General features: G+C 37.3%; 1 protein-coding gene across 1 annotated transcript in view; it reads left to right on the forward strand.

The window, feature by feature from the left end:
• Positions 1–10,249: 10,249 nt before the first annotated feature.
• Positions 10,250–19,241, forward strand: part of cntn2 (contactin 2) — a 29,392-nt gene continuing 20,400 nt past the window's right edge. The window contains exon 1 of the mRNA XM_057362188.1: positions 10,250–10,528. The gene's annotated coding sequence lies outside the window, so the exon portion shown is untranslated. The remainder of the gene's footprint in view (positions 10,529–19,241) is intronic.

Here is a 19,241-nt window from a genome sequence, read left to right on the forward strand (position 1 = left end):
TGATAGTTTTATATCTAAAACATTTCAGAAATACAATAATACAATTGATACTGGCATGAATGCACAATGCAAGATTAGTTTAGATCACATTGAACAGCTTCATGTATGATTCACAAATTCATAGAAAAAATATTTTTTACACCGTATAAAAACTTAACATATCGTCGTTGTTCTTTTGGAAACCATGGATGTCCAAATTTGCTGTTTTTCAGGAAATGAAAAAAAGCTGTAATTTTAACATAATTTTAACAATTTTTTAAATACTTTTTCATGGTTATATTTGCAAAACCCAGTTAAAAACATAAAGGGTGACTTATAATAATGATACAGTATATGGCGGATCAAAAAATACTATAAGGACAGCAGCGATATGTACACTTAAGAATATTTAAAGTATAAAGAATATATTGTATTATTTTCTTCGTAATGTACGCACCACATAATTTTGTTTGGTTAAAAAGGCTACAAACTTTTTTTTGAATACATGAATACACAAATTAAATTTCTAAGAATGTGGCAGTTGCATTGTGAATCGTTTGTGTGTGGCACACCACAAAACCATTAGATGTTTGTTTTTTTATTTTTACCTACATAAACCAAACATTTGAGTAAAAATAAAAAATAAAAAAATAAGGAATTTTCTGAGTGCCAGACATGCCAGGAATACTGTGTTGTGATAAATGCATCTTTTTACCTTTCGACAATGAATCAAGATCATGTGACATTTGTCACCCATTGAACATTAATCAGGAAGGAAAAACAAAAAGCGTCGGTGAGTAATCTTATTACTGTTCATTTATCAAATGGGTCAGGCCAAAACGCCAGGCTGCCTTTTGCGCTTAAAAGCTACAGCTTCCATCACTCAGCAAGCTCTCAATAATTCATGTCACTTAAGGCAACTGACCAGACTGCAGTAGACCAATATACTCCTCACACTAATGTCCTGCATGGCACAAAACATGCAAACATCCAAACTCTTCTTTTGCCCATTTTGTATTCTTCAGTCTGTCTTTCCATCTATCCATCCATGAATCTTCTGTGCAGGAAGGTGGAGGAGGGGGTTTCTGTTCCCTGAGGCCACATGAATGCAGATAAGAATAAAGTACCCCAGCTGGCATAATGAGTGAATGCCAGTGGAAGTCAATTAGCTCACATGTCAAGGACCCTAAACCCAACCCCAACCCCCCCCCCCAATCCATAGTGCCATCACCACTGAGCGTATAGTAGTAACTAATCACACCATTCAGCAGGGAGGGGTGTAAAATAAATACTTATATGATTAATAATTAATGAAGGGTCCTGATAGTATATTAATCTTTCACATACGCATTTCATTGCATTTGATGTCTGGAGAGATAATTGAATCATCTGATCTGAACCATATTTATGTATTTTATGTCTTAACTTCAGTTTAAATCCTTTTAAGTATTATCATTGGAAATTCATTTTCCAGATTTTACAAAATGTGATGATAAACATGTAACAAAAATGAACCCTCTTGTAAAACTCTGGAAAGGCAGAAAATCAATACCTCACTGTCTGCTGTAAATATCTAAGGAAAAACATAATTTTAAGGAAAAAGCAAAAATTTTTTATGATATTGTTTTATATAAATATTAAGGGTGGATATTTTTATATAGGCTATACCTACCAGGCACTGGAATTTAAAGTGACTGTAAATGATGATGATTATGATTATTATTATTATTGGTTATTTATTATTATTAATATCATTGGTTATTAATTATTATTTGTATAATTCTACAGCTTTCCCTCCCCCCTCCCCCACTTAATGTCCCTCTCTCCAAAATATTACAGGAAATAATTTCTCAAAGTTGTCTGACTTAACTCTAATTTACAATGTTTAACATGAGTAATATAAACTGGAAACGTAATGTACTGTCACAGCGTGACCTATAGAAAGTATTTCTGGTGAACTGAGAACTACCTGATGCATCTAAAACTGTTTCAGCACTCACAGCATCAGTTCCATCAGATTTGATAAAACCCTTTTTCTGAGACGCAAGCAAGAGACCAAAAGTAGTGAAGACAAGTATGAGTAACTAATCCCCCTTCACTTTTTTCTACTTTTTGGCTGCCATGTAAAAAAACAAGTGCATTCTGCAGTTTTGTCAATCTCGCTCATCATTATGCATATAGATTCTTTTATCTCTGTATCAGAGACACTGTCAGATCTCCTCCACATACTCGGTTCACAGAGAGTACACATCACTTTCATCTGGAGAGCTTCTCGCGTGGTACGTGGCTAAAGGGAAGCTCATCTCATTCCACAATTAAAAGTCTTCTCTTCAGTGGTTGAGACCTGAAAAGTGAGTCTTGCTCGGCCAAAGTCGATGTTTGTTTGGAAAATGGATATCAGCTGGACACAAAGCAGCTCATACGACAAAGGAAATTCACCTCTATGCTTCTGAGGACCTCCAAAAATGTCATCCTCCCCAGGAAGATCTGCCAGCAGATAAGAGATGATAGCTATCTCTCCTCCCTACCCTTTGACAAATCAATGGTTCTGCTCTCTCATATTCTCTATATCTAGATAATGGGGTTTAATGGGTCATGCCACATGGGATTCATCCACTGTGATAAGAGCTGAGGGGTGTGGCTTATTTGAAACTTTGGTGGCTCACTCCACCTGTGGCCATCACTGATCCGTCCCTGTTTTCATGTCAGAATATTATTACATCTTCAATACGCATGTCAAGATAGAAGAATTAATCAGATTCAAATTACATATGCAACCATCTGTACGCGCTGCTTCAGATGACAGAGATTCATTGAGTTTGCATGGCTAATTTTGCAATCCATCCAGAACTCTCTACAGAAGATTTGGATGAGAAAGTCTTCTAAATCTTCTGGTTTTTAAAGAAATTTAAGTGTGTGTTTGGTTATTAAAGTATATTGTGCTTCTACGGTCTTAACTCTGAATTTTATATTTGAATATGTAAATGGACATTTTTACAAATTATTTGTATGTTTGTAAATTATTTTAAAGTCATTTTTAGCCATTATTATTATTATTATTATAAAGGTAGCATTTTTCCATAAGAAAAACCAGTCATGTCATAATAAAGTGGATGGGCAAGTGGCTGCAAAAACAAATTCTTGTTTTCCAGTACAAATAACTAAAAATTCTTTAATCAAGAAACTTTTACATTTTTAAGATACAGTTGACCTAAGATTAAGTTTATATACATATATATACTGTATATATATATATATATATATATATATATATACATACATATATGTGTGTGTGTGTGTGTGTGTGTGTGTGCGTGCGTGCGTGCGCGCGCGTGCGTGCGTGCGTGCGTGCGTGTGTGTGTGATTATATATATATATATATACTGTATATATATAAACAACTTGAAAATGTTTATATATATTTCAGTCGAAAAATTTCAGTCAGGCTTTAGATCGCATCATAGCACTGAAACTGCGCTCGTTAAAATTACAAACGACCTGCTTGCAGCATCAGATAAAGGTAACATCTCACTCCTAGTCCTGCTTGACCTTAGTGCTGCATTCGATACTGTAGACCATAAAATACTTCTAGATCGCTTACACATTTATACCGGTATTCAGGGACAGGCACTACAATGGTTCAGATCTTACTTATCAGACAGACATCAATTTGTCCATTTAAATGGGGAATCATCAAATCTAACGCAAGAAAATTATGGATTACCTCAGGGATCGGTTTTAGGACCCTTTCTATTTTCCATATACATGCTGCCCCTTGGCAACATTATTGGAAAATATGGAATTAACTTCCACTGTGTGCAGATGATACTCAGCTATACTGTATATCTCCTCAGGACCAGATGATTCCTTACAGCTATCCAAATTGGTAGAGTGCATCGAAGATATAAAACATTGGATGACTAGTAATTTCCTTCTTTTAAATTCTCATAAAACAGAAATATTACTTATCGGACCAAAGGCACGTAAACAGAATATTTCGGATTAAAACCTGCAATTTGAAGGCTGCACTGTTACTCCAACAAATACAGGTAAAGACCTAGGCATTATATTAGACAGACCTGTCATTTGGAAATCACATCTCAAATGTCACAAAAACAGCCTTCTTCCACCTTAGAAATGTTAACAAATTATGAAATATTCTTTGTGTTGCTGACGCAGAGAAGCTTATTCATGCATTTGTGACCTCAAGACTTGACTACTGTATTGCACTTCTTAGTGGTTGTCCTGCATCATCAATAAACAAACTACAGTTAGTTCAGAATGCAGCTGCCAGAGTTCTAACCAGGTCCAGAAAATACGATCACATAACCCCAATGTTATCAACCCTTCACTGGTTACCCATTAAGTATTGTATTGACTTTAAAGTTCTTTTAATCACTTATAAAGCCTTAAACGGTTTAGCCCCTACCTACATAACAGAGCTTCTACCACACTACAACCCATCACGCTCTCTAAAATCTCAAAACTCCGGACTTTTGATAACACCTAGAATAACTAAATCCACCAAAGGGGGTAGAGCTTTCTCATACGTAGCACCTAAACTCTGGAATAGCCTTCCTGATACTATTCGAGGGTCAGACACACTCTCCCAATTTAAAGACACATCTTTTCAGCCAAGCTTTCACTTAATAAATAAACCACCGGGAGACTGCATTTATTATATATAATTTATATTAATTTTAATTTAGTTTAGATTAGATTAATATTAATAACAATAAATAAATCTCAGTGTGAGTTTAATAGTAGTTGTTGAATTCCGTTTAGTCAATATCCCACTTCAAAAAATCAAAACCCTGTACCTTGTTAATACCTACTGGTGACCCTGCTCAAGAACTGTGAGCCAACAGCGGCTTGGTAGATTAAAAGTCTTATAATAAATATAAATGACACATTTGCAACTGGTGCTAATCATCTTATTTTCACTGCATATCCCAGTTGTCTTATCACAGGTGTGTGCTGACTCTATTTCCCATCACATACTGCAGACTGGCAGCGCCCCGGTGCACTGTCACAATATGCCCCGCAGGCAGATGGCATTAGGACTGCCAAAGCCCACATCCTCAATTCCCAGAGCGGGGATTTGCTGCTCTATAGTAGGCAGCCTGGCCTGACACTTTCTACAGATAAAGATGCTGAACTGGTCTGAGCTTTTTGTTTTCTCTCTGTTGTTCCCAGACGGCAGGGATAAACAGCTCTTAGTTTGGCAAGCTTGCTCGCACCACCCAGATGTGTATTGTGAGATGTTATGAAATACAACATGCTGGATGATTCAAGAGCAAAAGCTTTAACGGCAAACCGATTTAAACACTGGTGTATTCACGTAAGTGTTTCAATCTGAACTAATAAGCCGTATTTTTCAACAGAACATTTTTACCATCCTAGGCACGTGTTTATAGACTATTGCAGTCTGACAAGCAGCCCAGCAGGACCTCCGATCAAGCCTCTCTGTCTCTGCTCAAGTCATGCATACACACCAAGCATATGTACATATACAGCTGGGGCCATGGTGTCTCTTTACCAGAGATGACAGACAGCCCCTAGAGGACCACGGCCAGGTGCCATCCTTCAGTTAGGAGTGGCAGTGCCCACATTGTGACTGCTGCCACTGATTCTGTTTCCCAAGGGTATGAAGAGATTTCGAGAGCGGGCCAGCCGCTGTCTGGACCATCCTGGAGTACTCCTTATCTAAATGCTAATTGTCCCTTTGCCTGGAGATGTAAAAGGAAGGCACAATGATAAGAGCTCTGCTGATTGGACACATGAAAGGAGGAGGGCGATGGAATATTTAGAATTTTAAGAGAAAAGTTACCCAAGAACATTGAAAGACATTTTTTCATTGTCTTCACATGTGTGTATGTATGGCTGTGCCATGACATGGCATTTTAATGTCATACAAGATACACATATAATTCGTATTGTCATCATTTAAAATGCAGTAAATGGTTCAACATGTATTTGCCTTATATGTAAATGTTACGTTTTTCGTGTAAATGTCTGACGCATGGTTCAATATATATTTTTTATAAATTTTAAAAATTAAAGGTACAATACGGGATGTTTTGTATGGTCTATTAACAGAAATGCAATATAACATACAAAACTGTGTCTTTAGATGTGTATAAAAACCTTACGTAATGATAAGTTATGTTTTTATTACCTTAGAATAAACCAGTTGTATCCAGGGCCTATATCCACATGGAATTTGCTATGTTGCGCAGCCATGTTTTGTACAGTAAGCTCTAACGGACAAACAGCTCTACAGAGCGCGTTTCGTATATGTTGGTCTTCTTTGTGTGTTTTTTAGATGCAAAAATCACAGAATCAAGGATAATTTCTCTTTAATTTAGCTTTTTTTTTCTCAAACACATAATGAGGTTGAATAGAGAGCGAATGGAAAGTCTCCTGTGTCTGACATGCTTAGAAAAATACTCACAAAAAGTCTTACAGATGCCTTCAGAGTTTCAGAAGATCTTAACTGAGTTCAGAGTCTGCAATCAAAAGTCAATATTATTGAAGATCTTAATAATAACACAAGCAATTTTCATTAAACTCTACCAAATACTGATTTAACCTTTCCATACCCTTTTAACAATTAGTCCCCTTTTATTATTTGTATTTATTTTGTGCAGTTTTAGTCGAAACTTCTGAGACAAAAACTCCATCAACTCTCCTGAGCTATGAAACGCAACCTGAAAAAAAATGATCTGGGTTCTCAAATAAAAACGTGGAAAAAAGACTAGTAAGGACATTTTACATTTACGCATTTTGCAGACGTATTTATCTAAAAAAACATTTTAATTTCTCATTAGTATGGTTGTCCTTAATAGATATAATTGGTCATTAATTGTCCATATTATGTTGTATTTTCAATTTAATTTTTAATTGTCAGCACTGCTTGTGTGAGGGCTCGATTTAGATGTGTGTTTAATACTTGTTTAATAAGTGTTTTGTTTTCATTCGTTCATACAGAACACGCAGGACTACGAGTCTATGTGTCCTTCAATATACTGAAGCTTTAAGAATTGTTATGTAAATATCTATTATATGTACTCAACTATTGAACTAATTTGCTAAGTCTGATTCATGGGTATATAGATTGAAGTCATTCCAGCAACACTCTCACTTTCATACAGTCTGATCTCCAATGTTACACAATCAGATCGGGGTATCAGTCCTGTAGAGATATTGGGTGACCAACTATATGGGCACAAATGGACCGTTCTACGGTGGCAGTTGAAGGCAAGCAGTGGGGCCTTGGGCAGAATGCTCAAGTTACTCAGAGCTTTTAGACATCATTAGAAATTACAACTATTGATCCTACTGAAAGCAACAGATGGAGCTCTGCTCTCTTACAGAAGGTTTAGAGCCAGCTGATACAGTAAAGATTTAGTGACCAGAAACATTATTAACATATAATTCAATTCATGTTGTTTACATGTTTTCTTTTATTATTAATACTTACCTTGGAATATAATGGTGATATTGAGAGTAATGTGTCGCATCAAATCTGAACTTGCCTTGTTTATACTTGTATGGTTGAGCGATCAATAAATAACAAAAATAAAATGTTTGAGTGTGCAGTCTTTAATGTGAAGGTGCACTAGTAAGAATTTTTTAGTTTTTTGTTTTTACTGTCAGTGAATTGGTGATCGATATGAGAGTGGTCTTTATCTTCATGGATAGATAGACTGATACAGCATCAGGCAATGCACTTGTTCTTCTCATGGCCGCCATCATAAGTATTTATAAGTATTTGGGTGCAGGTGTAAAACTATTGAAGAAAAAAACATGGATCTTTGGAGGGACAGTTAATCCAAAAATAAAAGTTCAAACATGTATGATTTTTTCCCCTTCTGAAACAGAAAAGAAGATAGTTTAAGAAATGTCTCAGTGGTTATGTGTCCATCACTGGAAGGATCAGTGTTGTTTGGTTATAAACGTTCTTCAAAATAACTTCTTTTGTGTTCTGCAGAAGAAAGAAACTCATACAAGTTTGAGGGTGAATAAAGGATGAAAGAATTTTGGGTGAACAGTAAAACAAGATATAGCCAATTATAAAATTTTAGTTTCAGTCCTGAAATCTGATTGAACGAGAATGCTGATATACTGTATATCCATACTGCACGTGTTGTTTTTCTACACAACATTTGTGTATTGCATATCACTGTTGTTCCCCTTGTGTACATTTTCATTAAGGCAAAGGTCTGTAGACTCATGTTTTTTCCACTCTACATGCAAATATACACAGAGTGACAGGTTTCCCTCTGACATCAATAGCTATTCATTACATGAGCAGAACAAAGAGAATCAGAATACGTATCACATCATCCAGTGCCAGAATCACGCACACGCCACCACAGTCTGTGACAGCATTGATGAGATTTGTTTAGGGTCCAGCATGTCAAAATGAAAATTAATACGACAGCAGGGACCAGCGCACACAGTCACTCAAGGGCTGGCTTCTTAGCACTGGCCTGGGGAGGTCAGGCTTAGACGGGCAGTGTTGGTCTCGAGGGAGCAGAGCATTGAAAAATGATCGCATCCTCCTGTCTGCGTTTGGTCGAGGAATCTGGAACTTCCTGGAATCTTGTAAAATAAATTCATTTAAAAGCATCACGCTCTGGCCTCATTTGCACTGACATGACAGCTATTTCATCATTCCTTTCATGACTTCATACTGAGAAAGCATGATCAATTAACAAATCTCTTTTTCTTTGTTTGTGTCAAGCATTTTACATTTAATTTTGTGATTTGTTCTCTGTCTTTTTTTATGGATTTCAATCTGTGATTTGTTCGCTCCCTGTCTTTTTTATGGACTTTCCATTTCTAGATTAGTTCGTTAATGTTTTAGGCCTTTGAACAATATTTGCCTGTAACTAGTTTTTAAATTGTGCTGCAATTTTTCAAAACCAATTAAAAGGGAAGAAATTGAATGTCATGTCTGTTTGCTGTTTCTCTATGCTATACTAAAACACATCCTCTGGCACTTGGCATTTAATCAAAAGAATAATAGTCTGAGTTTGGACAATGGCAAAGACGATGACAAAAGTCACACAGAGAATCTTTTCACAGCCAATTTTCATTCTTCGGATTTAGGAAGTGAACAGGAAATAAACAGGTTAACAAACCTCAGAAGTAACTATTTTAATTGTATTGCTCAGACTGGGTGTATTGACTCCAATCAACTGAATTCTCTGTCGCTATTTATTAAAAAGTCAACTTTAGGAGAAATAATAGGAGAAATAAAAACAAACCCAAACGAAATCAATATTGGCACACCGTAGAGCTATAAAATATATGTGGATTACGTTGCCCATATAATTTGTTTTTATTAAGGAATTTTGGACAACAAACTTTAATATCTTGACAAATCTGAGCACTGGTTTTGACATTAAGACATGCGATTTTAGGCCCTTTTCGAAGTAAAATCTGAGAAGCAGGTGTCTGTTTGCTAGCATTTCATCTCATTGCTGTCTAGAAGAAAAAAAATAGATGTTGTAGAGATCCAACCAGATCTCACAGGTGGATAAATCTAATAAATTTGTATGTGAATCGTACGAAAACGTACGATTATTAGAAAAAAAGCAACACTGAAGCCCCTCCCCTATCCCCACCCCTAAACCTAACGTCACTGGCGAGAAAACAAATGGTACTGAAACGTATGAATAACAGGCCTATTTTATGACAGCATATTGTATATAACAATTATATCGTCAAATTTGTATTTTTGCAACAATTTACTATAGCCTGTTGTTTGTGTGTTATGAGCATTGATAACAAATAAATAAAAAAAAACAAGATCGTACTAACTCGTGCAAATTAGCGACCTTGTAAAATTGTGTGATTCATACAAAATAAAATAACCTTTTTGTGGATTGTTTTTCGGTTGTATGCTGTCATAGAGTATTTGTATGCGGTGTTGTCTAATATAATTCAGACAGCCTATCCAAATCAGTATGATGGCACATGTAACAACCTGGATCCTGAAGATGTGGTTTATGTGAGCTATGAGCATATTGTGCCATCGGGTTTTCATTAGAGGTGTGAAGGGTGTGTGTGGGGGGGGTATGATGGGGGAGGGGACCGCACTTTACCTCATTTTGGGAAACCCACCTTCTTTGTTAAAATTCACCAAGGAAACGGGAGGTTTAGGCGAGTGCATCTCTTCCTTCGTTAGAATCAAGCGTACAGACATTGGGTGGGAGGGGTGGGAGGGGAGAGGAAGGTGGATTGGCGCATGGTGAGAGAGGGAGTGAGAGGGAGGGAGGGGGATGATTTAGGCTATTATGAAAGGAAGATATTAGACACAGAAAGAGAGATCGTGTCGTACAGACGACACATCCTTCTGCGACGGGTGTTGCGGTAGTCTAGCAAAACTCGGTCGAGAAAAGAAGCATCTTGAATCGGCGTCGCTGTTATTGACGCAGGGCGTTAAAGCCGCGCAGCATCCTTTCAGCATCAGCAGCATCACCGGAGGTGGGAGCGGAAGATCGCAAGCACCTTCCCATTCATATCAGTTCTTACAAAGGTAAGAAAGCGCTTTTGAATCAGAGACCTTTAAACCACAACTGCACCATTAACAATTGTATTTACATCGTGTTTGTTTCGTTGGGGAGGTTTGGGCTGTATCGGACGACACGCGTTTCGTTTATAGACTGTTGCGAGAATGAAAGCATCCCGTATCATGTATGAAACGTATTGCGCAATAGATGTCAAGCGGAATTATACCTATTTTAGGACTGTTTTGCTTGGATTCCTGTATTTAAAAGCAAGTTTCGACTGGAATAATGCTGCAAAGTGTTTTGAACATGGCAGCGTTTTGTTTACCCTCTCACACCATTGAAGCCAGCCATACCTAAACGGTAAAGTATTACACAACTAAATCTGTTGATAAGCTACACTTTCATCTTTTATATCAGTTTGAAGATTCACGTGTCTATATAAGATGAGGTTCATGTGTACACGTGTGCATGCATTTTAAACACAAAAAGTACCAAAAAGTGCATGCACTGTGGTATCATTGTATAGTCTGAAGTAGGCTACCTTGATGTAAATATAATGTTCAGTATATATCGGAGTGCTATGGTATTACCATCTGAGACCATCACTTAACCATAGTAAAGGAGCTACGTTTTGGAAATTAAAAAGGTTACATGAGAAAGAGTGCAAAATGATGTTCATACCAGAGATAATCTAGTATATAAATCAAACATTTGAATTACATCCCCGAAACATTTAGTTTAGTAAGTTGAAAAACAACATTGAGACTAGAACAAACTGTTTACAAGGCATTGTTGTAGTGTTGTAAAGAATGCAAGTCTGAACAAACTGCAATTCATAAATTCTGATGGATGCACAAAAGCGCCCCAAGGTCATTATCTCTAATATTAACCGCCTTGCTCTGTGAATCAACCCTCTGGAACGACAGTCTTGCCGCTTTTTTCTGTATTTTTATCAGGAGCATCTGTAGGACTTCAGTAAAGCTGCCTTGTTACTGACTACTGAATGAATCAGTTTTTTCACATATCCATAAATATGAATGTAATGCATTTAAAACACAATTTTTTCAGTACATATTTTTTACTTTGTGATGTGTTATGAGTCTTTGCATTCTTTTATTTGGAAATCTCTTCGCACTACAGGCAACACCCTCCTCCTTCATCCTACCGTATCTGAAGCCCCAAAAATATTTATATAGAAAAATCTCTTAAATATCTCAGACGTTTCTCCTAGACAGCGATGACATAAAATGGATAGTGTAGCAAAATAAATGCTTTTGATGTCTTCTTCTTAGATCACCTCACATGTTTCTTCAGTAGCGTAATGTAGAGTCTCACATTGTGCTCTGATTATTAAGAAACTGACGCCTGCAATGTAAAAAAATTCAGCAGTTTTAATATGAATTTACATAATAATATATTATTATATTATTATATAATATAAGTACACTTATCAAAATTTTCTATGACAAAATTATTTAAGAAATGAAATTTACATTAATTGTATCGTAAGTCATCAGCTGTCTCATTTTTTTCTAGGTCTTCTCCTCTAATTTTAGAAGAGACAAAACTGGCACATAAATAAAACAAAGGAGATTTCTTTAACCTTTGAAAGAGCACCCGTGCAATTGCTCTGCCTTTGTAAACGAATAGTCAACTTGGCCCAAACAGATTTAGAAAGCTGGCAAGGTAATTTAAGAAGTAAAAGTAGTAGATAAGTGGTCAATGGCTCGGGTTTATTGGTGATGGTAGTGGAGAGCCTGTCGGGGGTGTTTCGGAGGTAGGGAACAGCTATGGCCAGGGGTTAAACCTGATAGTGACAGACAGAACAGAAGCAGCAAATTAAAGCTCAGTGAAGCACTGTGAGAAAGCACACAGCAGACTGCTAATGCTGGCGTGCCTGTGGCTACCAGCAGCCTCATCAGTGTTCACAGGTGTTCGACCAGAACCAAACGAAAAGAAACAGAGAAATACGTTTCAAGCAAACAAGCCGCTCTTGGACGCTTGGTTCTCAGACAACCCGCGACGCCGATTCAACTAAGTTCTGGTTTTGTCAGGCTTATGACCCTAAAATAATTCATGTAAATATAGCTTCACAATTTAATGGAATTAGGGCATGTGCTATATCCACACAGCCTCATGAAACATTGAAAATATCCCCTTGCTTTGAAGAGGAGATGAGGTTGAGGGATTGAGCAGAGACTCAAGCAGCCCGATAACATGGATTGAAGAGATTAAGGAGATTCCAAAACCATGCACTCGCTGTTTTAACTTTATTGGTCCGGGCTCCGGCCCGTTTGTGGGGTCCGTATCATATTTTTGCAAGTGCATGCTGTTTACTGCGAAGAACTTGCAGTAAACAAGTCAGATTGATTTTCTGATTCTGTGCCTCAAAACGTTCCGGTTTGCATGCTGCTTTTTTACTGCAATGTCAAATTTAGGAGCTGAGATATAGCTGTGATCAATAAACCTATTTCTGCAAATCTACGGTGCGCAAACTCATAGGTAGGCCACATTATTCATTCGTTTGTGTTGTGATTGTTCAGATGACTCAGTGTTCACGACGAGTGAATATTTTATGTTGGTGTCATTTATGTTTAAAATATTATTTAATATTACTAAATAGATTGTTGTTGAAATATATAACTGTTTTGATATTTTTTTATTTGTATTTCAATATAAGTGAAAGCACACAGACATGAGGGGATGCAGTAATCCTCCAATGAGTCATGGTGGAGGAAGTGAGAATATGATGCATCAACAGTGATGTGAGAATCTGTGTTAATGTGAAATGAAATGAGATTAGTGTGGGAATTAGAAGTACGTTCCTGCCCAGCTGCTGAAAAATGATCCTTTACAGAACGTTGAACTCGTGAGCTCAGGAAATCAGAATGATGCGCCTACTGCAGTAAAATCTGAATCTGAATGAAAATGTCATATATGTGAGTGGTGTGTTCATGCTCAGGCGTGTGCACCTACTTAACCTTGATCTGCACACTTCCAGGTCCACAATTTAGAGTGCAGCCTTTCAAATGGAGTGCCAGTAAAAATGTCTGATCAAATAGAAAGGAATAGTTCACTTGGAAGGTCGCAAGGTCAAAGGTCACTGTCAGGGAGTGACAAAGTCAAGCACATCTGAACATCTACTAGTTAAGATCTGAGCATTAGAAAGAATGACTTGGTCTGTGCGTGAAGATGGAGGTTGTAAATGAGGAGATCGCTGCTCTGATCACTACTGTGAATTACTTCAGTACAGACGAGCTTCTGTTTTGTGTCCTGCAATGAGCACTTATGAGACTCAGAGCAGCCATTGTTCTCGTTCATTCAGTGCCGCAGATGCTGTATCTGTCAGTGAGAACATGGCATGCGAGGATTGAAGTCACTGGGCATTATAATTGCTGTTTCCCTCGGTACGGCCATCCACGGCCGTGCAGTCATGTGCTTCAATGGGTCTTAACACAGTAAATGTGAAATAGAGAGTCTTCTGTGCAGCTTCTCTGTGCACTTGCGCTATTCTTTGCTCTTTTATTGTACATATGTGTCAGAGAGAATATATTTGTTAAAGGTGCAATATATGAATTTTAGCGACACCTAGCGGTGAGGTTGCGAATTGCAACCAACGGCCACTCAACACCTCACCCCTCACTTTCAAACACTACGGTGGCTGACACAGGAATAAGATGTGGTTGTTTGCCGAAGGAGATATAATATTTACGAAATGGGCTCTGTATTGCAGTTTGTCCGTTTAGGGCTACTGTAGAAACAACATGGCGAATTCCATGTAAGGGGACCCGTGGTGTATGTAGATAGAAATAGCTCATTCTAAGATAATAAAAACATAACGCTTCATTATGTAAGGTCTTCACACCTCTGAAGACAGTTATGTGCTGTATATTATATTGCATTTCTGTCAATAGATCTTCCAAAAAATTACACACAGCACCTTTAATGTGGGCATAAAAACAGTGCTTGCGACTGAAGTGGTTTTACTCTCCTCAAGACCTCATTGAAACCTACAGCTACGCTACGACCAACTTTCAGAACATTCTCTATAAATATTCAAGACAAATCAAAAATCATTAGATCCATTAATATTAGAAACAGCGTTGGTTGCAAAACTTAAAAAACTTCCTTTTGAGATACGCGACATAGAAAAAGACTATGATCAGCCTTTTAAAGGTCACTAAATTTCAAACTCGTCCCCCCTCAAAAGGACAAGCATGTCATTGTCCTCCATGAAGTGAGCCAAGCAATTACAGGACATTTCATCTTGGCAGGCTGTCAACACTTGCAGACTATCGTGTTGATATTTCAGTTACAGCAGGGCTAGAGGGTCCACATTAGGCTGTTTGTCTTCCTTAGGTCTCTCTTTCTCATGAGTGATACATGGCGGTGGCCTAGAGGCGTGGACTGCCACCTTACGTACCATCTGCAGGGCATGTGGAGAAAATGAGGTGCCATTAAATGAGTAGATTAATGTCAGAACTGTCAAAACAGGTGGTGCCAATCTGAAGCTGTAAATTTTTTACACTGAATGTGTGAATTATGCATATAATCTATATTGCATCTATGCACTGCATTACAGCTATTTAAAGGTTATTGCATTTATTGCAAAATATTGAAGGTCCAGTGTTTGATTTTCTGGAGGATCTGTTGACAGAAATGCAATATAATATACATAACTATGACTTCAGAGGGGTATAAAGACCTTACTTAATGAAGGGTTATGTCTTATTATCTTAGAATGAGCTATTTCTTTGCTCAGGTCTGCTCGCGTGGAATGTTGTTGCCATGTCGCCATGTTGTTTCTCAGTAGCCCTAAATGGACAAACTGCTCTACAGAGCGCATTTCGTAAATACTTTATCTCATTAGGGAAAACGTGACGACATCTTGGTCCTCTCTCAGCCTCCGTAGTGCTTCGAAAGCCGTAAAAGTGTCCAATATGTTTTAAAAACTACTAGGTTGGGTCAAATGTTTTCTGCTATCTTTCATTCAAATAAATGCCACTTAGTTGAAATACCTTTTAGGCCACTGTATTTTCCTTAATTTGCCTTTGAGCATAGCATTGAAAACCTCCAATATAGACCAGAAAAGACTTTTATAATATTTCCCCAAAAATGTACAATTGTGCAACTCAATTCACAGAACTGAGACTTTACCAAACCTAAATGTAACATCATGCATTTGGATTAAGCTCAGTCACAAGAAGTTTCATTTTTAGCGCTGGTCTTTGTATGTGTGAAATCTGAGTCATTCCAGAGCTCTGGTTTCAGACATCCATGAAAGTCAAGTAAAAACAGCATTTTAAGATGACTGCTTCCCTTACCGCTCGCTGCCACACTGCTGTCTAAGGCCATATGCTGTATCCAGCCTCAGCATTTTTCTCTGCATCTGTGCATCATTTTCCCTTGAGGGTGGCACCAATTAGAGTGACTGTGACAGAAAAATGGTCCTGAGGTATATCATACCATCCTGTAGGTGACAGCTCAATATATATTATACAGGTTCTGTACAACCACACAATGTTCTATATAAGCAATTTCAATTGGTATTGGTATTTCGGTGTTCTTTTTACACTCAAGCGAAGGTACCACAGTCAAGCACAGAGCTTACAGTTTAATATTTCACGTAATAATTAGCATCAATGCTAGGCTTTCATTCAAGATAAAGACCTATGCTCTTTGCATTTGTACAGCAGCACTCCAATCCTCATTTTATTTCAGATTTGCCACATCAGCAACTGACAGCTAAAAAATTTTAAGGAAAAATTTAAGCCTGTCTCTCTTAGGGAGACATTAAGCCTAAGAGGTGATGTGTCTGCAAAGGTCCTTAAATGGTGGATTTGCAGGCCCGGAATGTTCAGTGGCCACCTTTGGAGACAGCTATAAAAAGCATCAAATCATTGAAAGTGTTGGGTTTCAAATCAAAGGTGTGATATTATAATACCATTTTTAACATTTTTTAAAGGGATACTGAAAATTCTGTCATGAATTACTCCCCCCAAGTTGTTCCAAATCTATATAAATTTATTTGTTCTGATGAACACAGAGAAATATATTTAGAAGAATGTTAGCAAATGACATTTCTGGGACTACCATAAACAAAACAAAAAGTTTGCCTTGCTACATTCTTTAAAATATCTTATTTTTTGTTCAACAGAACAAAAAAATCTGAAACAATAATTTTCCTATGGTAGTCAATGATGTCCCATAAATGTCAGCTGCTAACATTCTTCCAAATATATTTCTTTGTGTTCAACAGAAGAAAGAAATTTATACAGGTTTGGAACAACTTGAAGTTGAGTAATTCATGACACAAGTATCATTTTCGGGTGGAGTATCCCTTAAAATACATAGAAGTCTAGCTGAATGCGTAAAACATTGTAGCCTACTGTACATGTGAAGTGAAGACTGTCTTCCGATTACCATCTTTGTTATTCCAGGTACACAGATCTTCTTAGACAAACGTGTTTCTGAAGGATGATACCCTTGTGCACAAAGCGAGATCTGTAAAAAAGAGATTTACTAAGTCTGTTGTGGATGAACTTGACTGGCTTGTACACAGTGCGTTTTCCTTTAAAAATGCATAACTCTTGCTACGGTCTTAAACAGAGCAAATCCCTGCAGTCATGATCTAACATCCAATTACCAGAACAGTGGAAGTTACAAAGACAAGACCAGCTCCCTATAAATGCCCATGCAATATTTAAAAATGTTCAACAAGCGCATATTGTCAACGCGTACGACCAAATAAACATCCCGCTGCCCCCGTGTTTCATTCCAGTGCTTAAAAATATACAGCACCGTGCGCTTTGGTAAGCTCTCTATAGTATCTGTTAATTACTGCACACACTGATGTTTAAACTTTAATCATCTCACTGCTCTGCTTTATTTTCATGCCTCATGGATTTTTAAACTTAATGGCACAGTCATTATAATGATTAGGTTTAATGTGGCCAAGATTTTAAGTCTGAAAACAATAAGATCAAGCTTTGTGTTTAAACACTCACAGTGACTCATTGCTCTCAGCAAATATCCTGAATTACAGTCACAACAAACTGCTGATCATGACATGAATACTCATGAAAGGAGGCGTTTTACAGACCTATAGCTCTAGATTTACTATGGTGTGGCTTATAAGGCTTCGTTTAATTTCCTTGGTAAAGAATTGGAAAGGGAGACACTTGTGAATTCAAATAAGTGCTTTTTTTTCAAAGAAATATAAAGGCACTTTACCAGCATGGATCGTCATTATAATTCCTCCCACCACGCAGTTTTAGACTCAGCTATCAAGTGCTAACTTTATCTGCAAACTGGGATAGCAAACACTGAATATTTATTCAGTGACAAGGCCATGACTTGGGTACACTAAGCCATACATTTTAGATCAGGTTTGGATTGGTTCGATGAATACCAATTTGATGTGCTTTTCGAATATTCTGGCCCTCAAGTTATTTCTTGCAGTATCAGTAAAAAAAAAGATAATTTGGTTTTGGGTTTGCTGCGTTTTCTTTATGTATTTACCATTTGAAGATACTGTACAACAAAGAACAACCATAGCTTGATATTATGGCTTTCTAGCCAGTGTTTATAAAAGTCACAAGCCACTTACTATTTCCGCTAGCCAAAAAACGACAGTGTACCGCAAATGCAGCCATCCGTTTAGAGACAATAACACAGCATTTATTGTTTCCACTTCCACCGCATTTTGTTTGTGTGTGTAACTTTATTAAAGCTACTTAAATTAATATACTGTTAAGGGATGTGGTTTCCAATTGGTTTCATTTGTTGTTCGATTAATATTAACAACATTATAGACTGCGGCAGTTGGCTTGTCATGATCCCAGTCTGTGTTTCCCCTGTGTTTTTTTTTACTTTCATGTTACTTCCTGTTCTGTGCCATGTTTTGTAGTCCTTTGTAGTTTTAAGTGTTAATTAGTTCTTGTTAGTTTCTATGTATTTAAACCCCAGTGTTTGCTTTGTCTAGTGTGAGTCGTTGTATGTTTGGTCCTGGTACCACTGGCTTTATGCATTGACCTTTGGATTATTTTAGTTCCTTGGTTCTTTTATTATTTTGTACGTTGTGGTTTTGTTTATTAAGACTGCATGTGGATCGCTGCCTCCCTGCCTCGATTACTCATTGTTATAAGGCTAGATTAGGTTCCATTTATAAAGCAAAACCTAATGCACACACAGATCCAATATTTTGACATATCTGATTTTCCACATCTGTTTACATTTTACAACCAGCTGTGTCTAAATGAATGATTGCCGAGATTTAAATACCCCGCCATTTTGGGGATTTATATTATTTTATGTGTATTTGACTGTCAGTCAGAGTTATCGCAAGCACTGAAGAGAAATCACGCAGATGTCTGTCAGTCAAACACTGTATAATCCTTTTCGTAACTTTATTTTGTCAAACACGCCCTTTCAGTATTTTCTCATTCATGTACGGGGGTGAAAAGGCATTTAGTAGGCTATTTTACAATATGCGTTTCTGCCGCCGAAGGTATGCAGAAGAAGGTATGAAGGCTAATCAAAAAATTCTTAGATTTATCTTTTGTGAAGTGTCCACCCTGACTGCTGGCTGAAATGGGCCACATGCTGGGAAAGATGTGTTTTGGGGGGACTTTGTCCCATTAACAGATGTCAGAGTGACAGTAAAAGCTCTACTGCCCCAGGCAGTCCTTGCCCTACCAGTAACAAGACTTTTTATATAGAGAGAAAAATAAGTACTGA

This window comes from Triplophysa rosa, linkage group LG20, assembly GCF_024868665.1.
Source record: "Triplophysa rosa linkage group LG20, Trosa_1v2, whole genome shotgun sequence".
NCBI classification, from domain to species: domain Eukaryota; kingdom Metazoa; phylum Chordata; class Actinopteri; order Cypriniformes; family Nemacheilidae; genus Triplophysa; species Triplophysa rosa.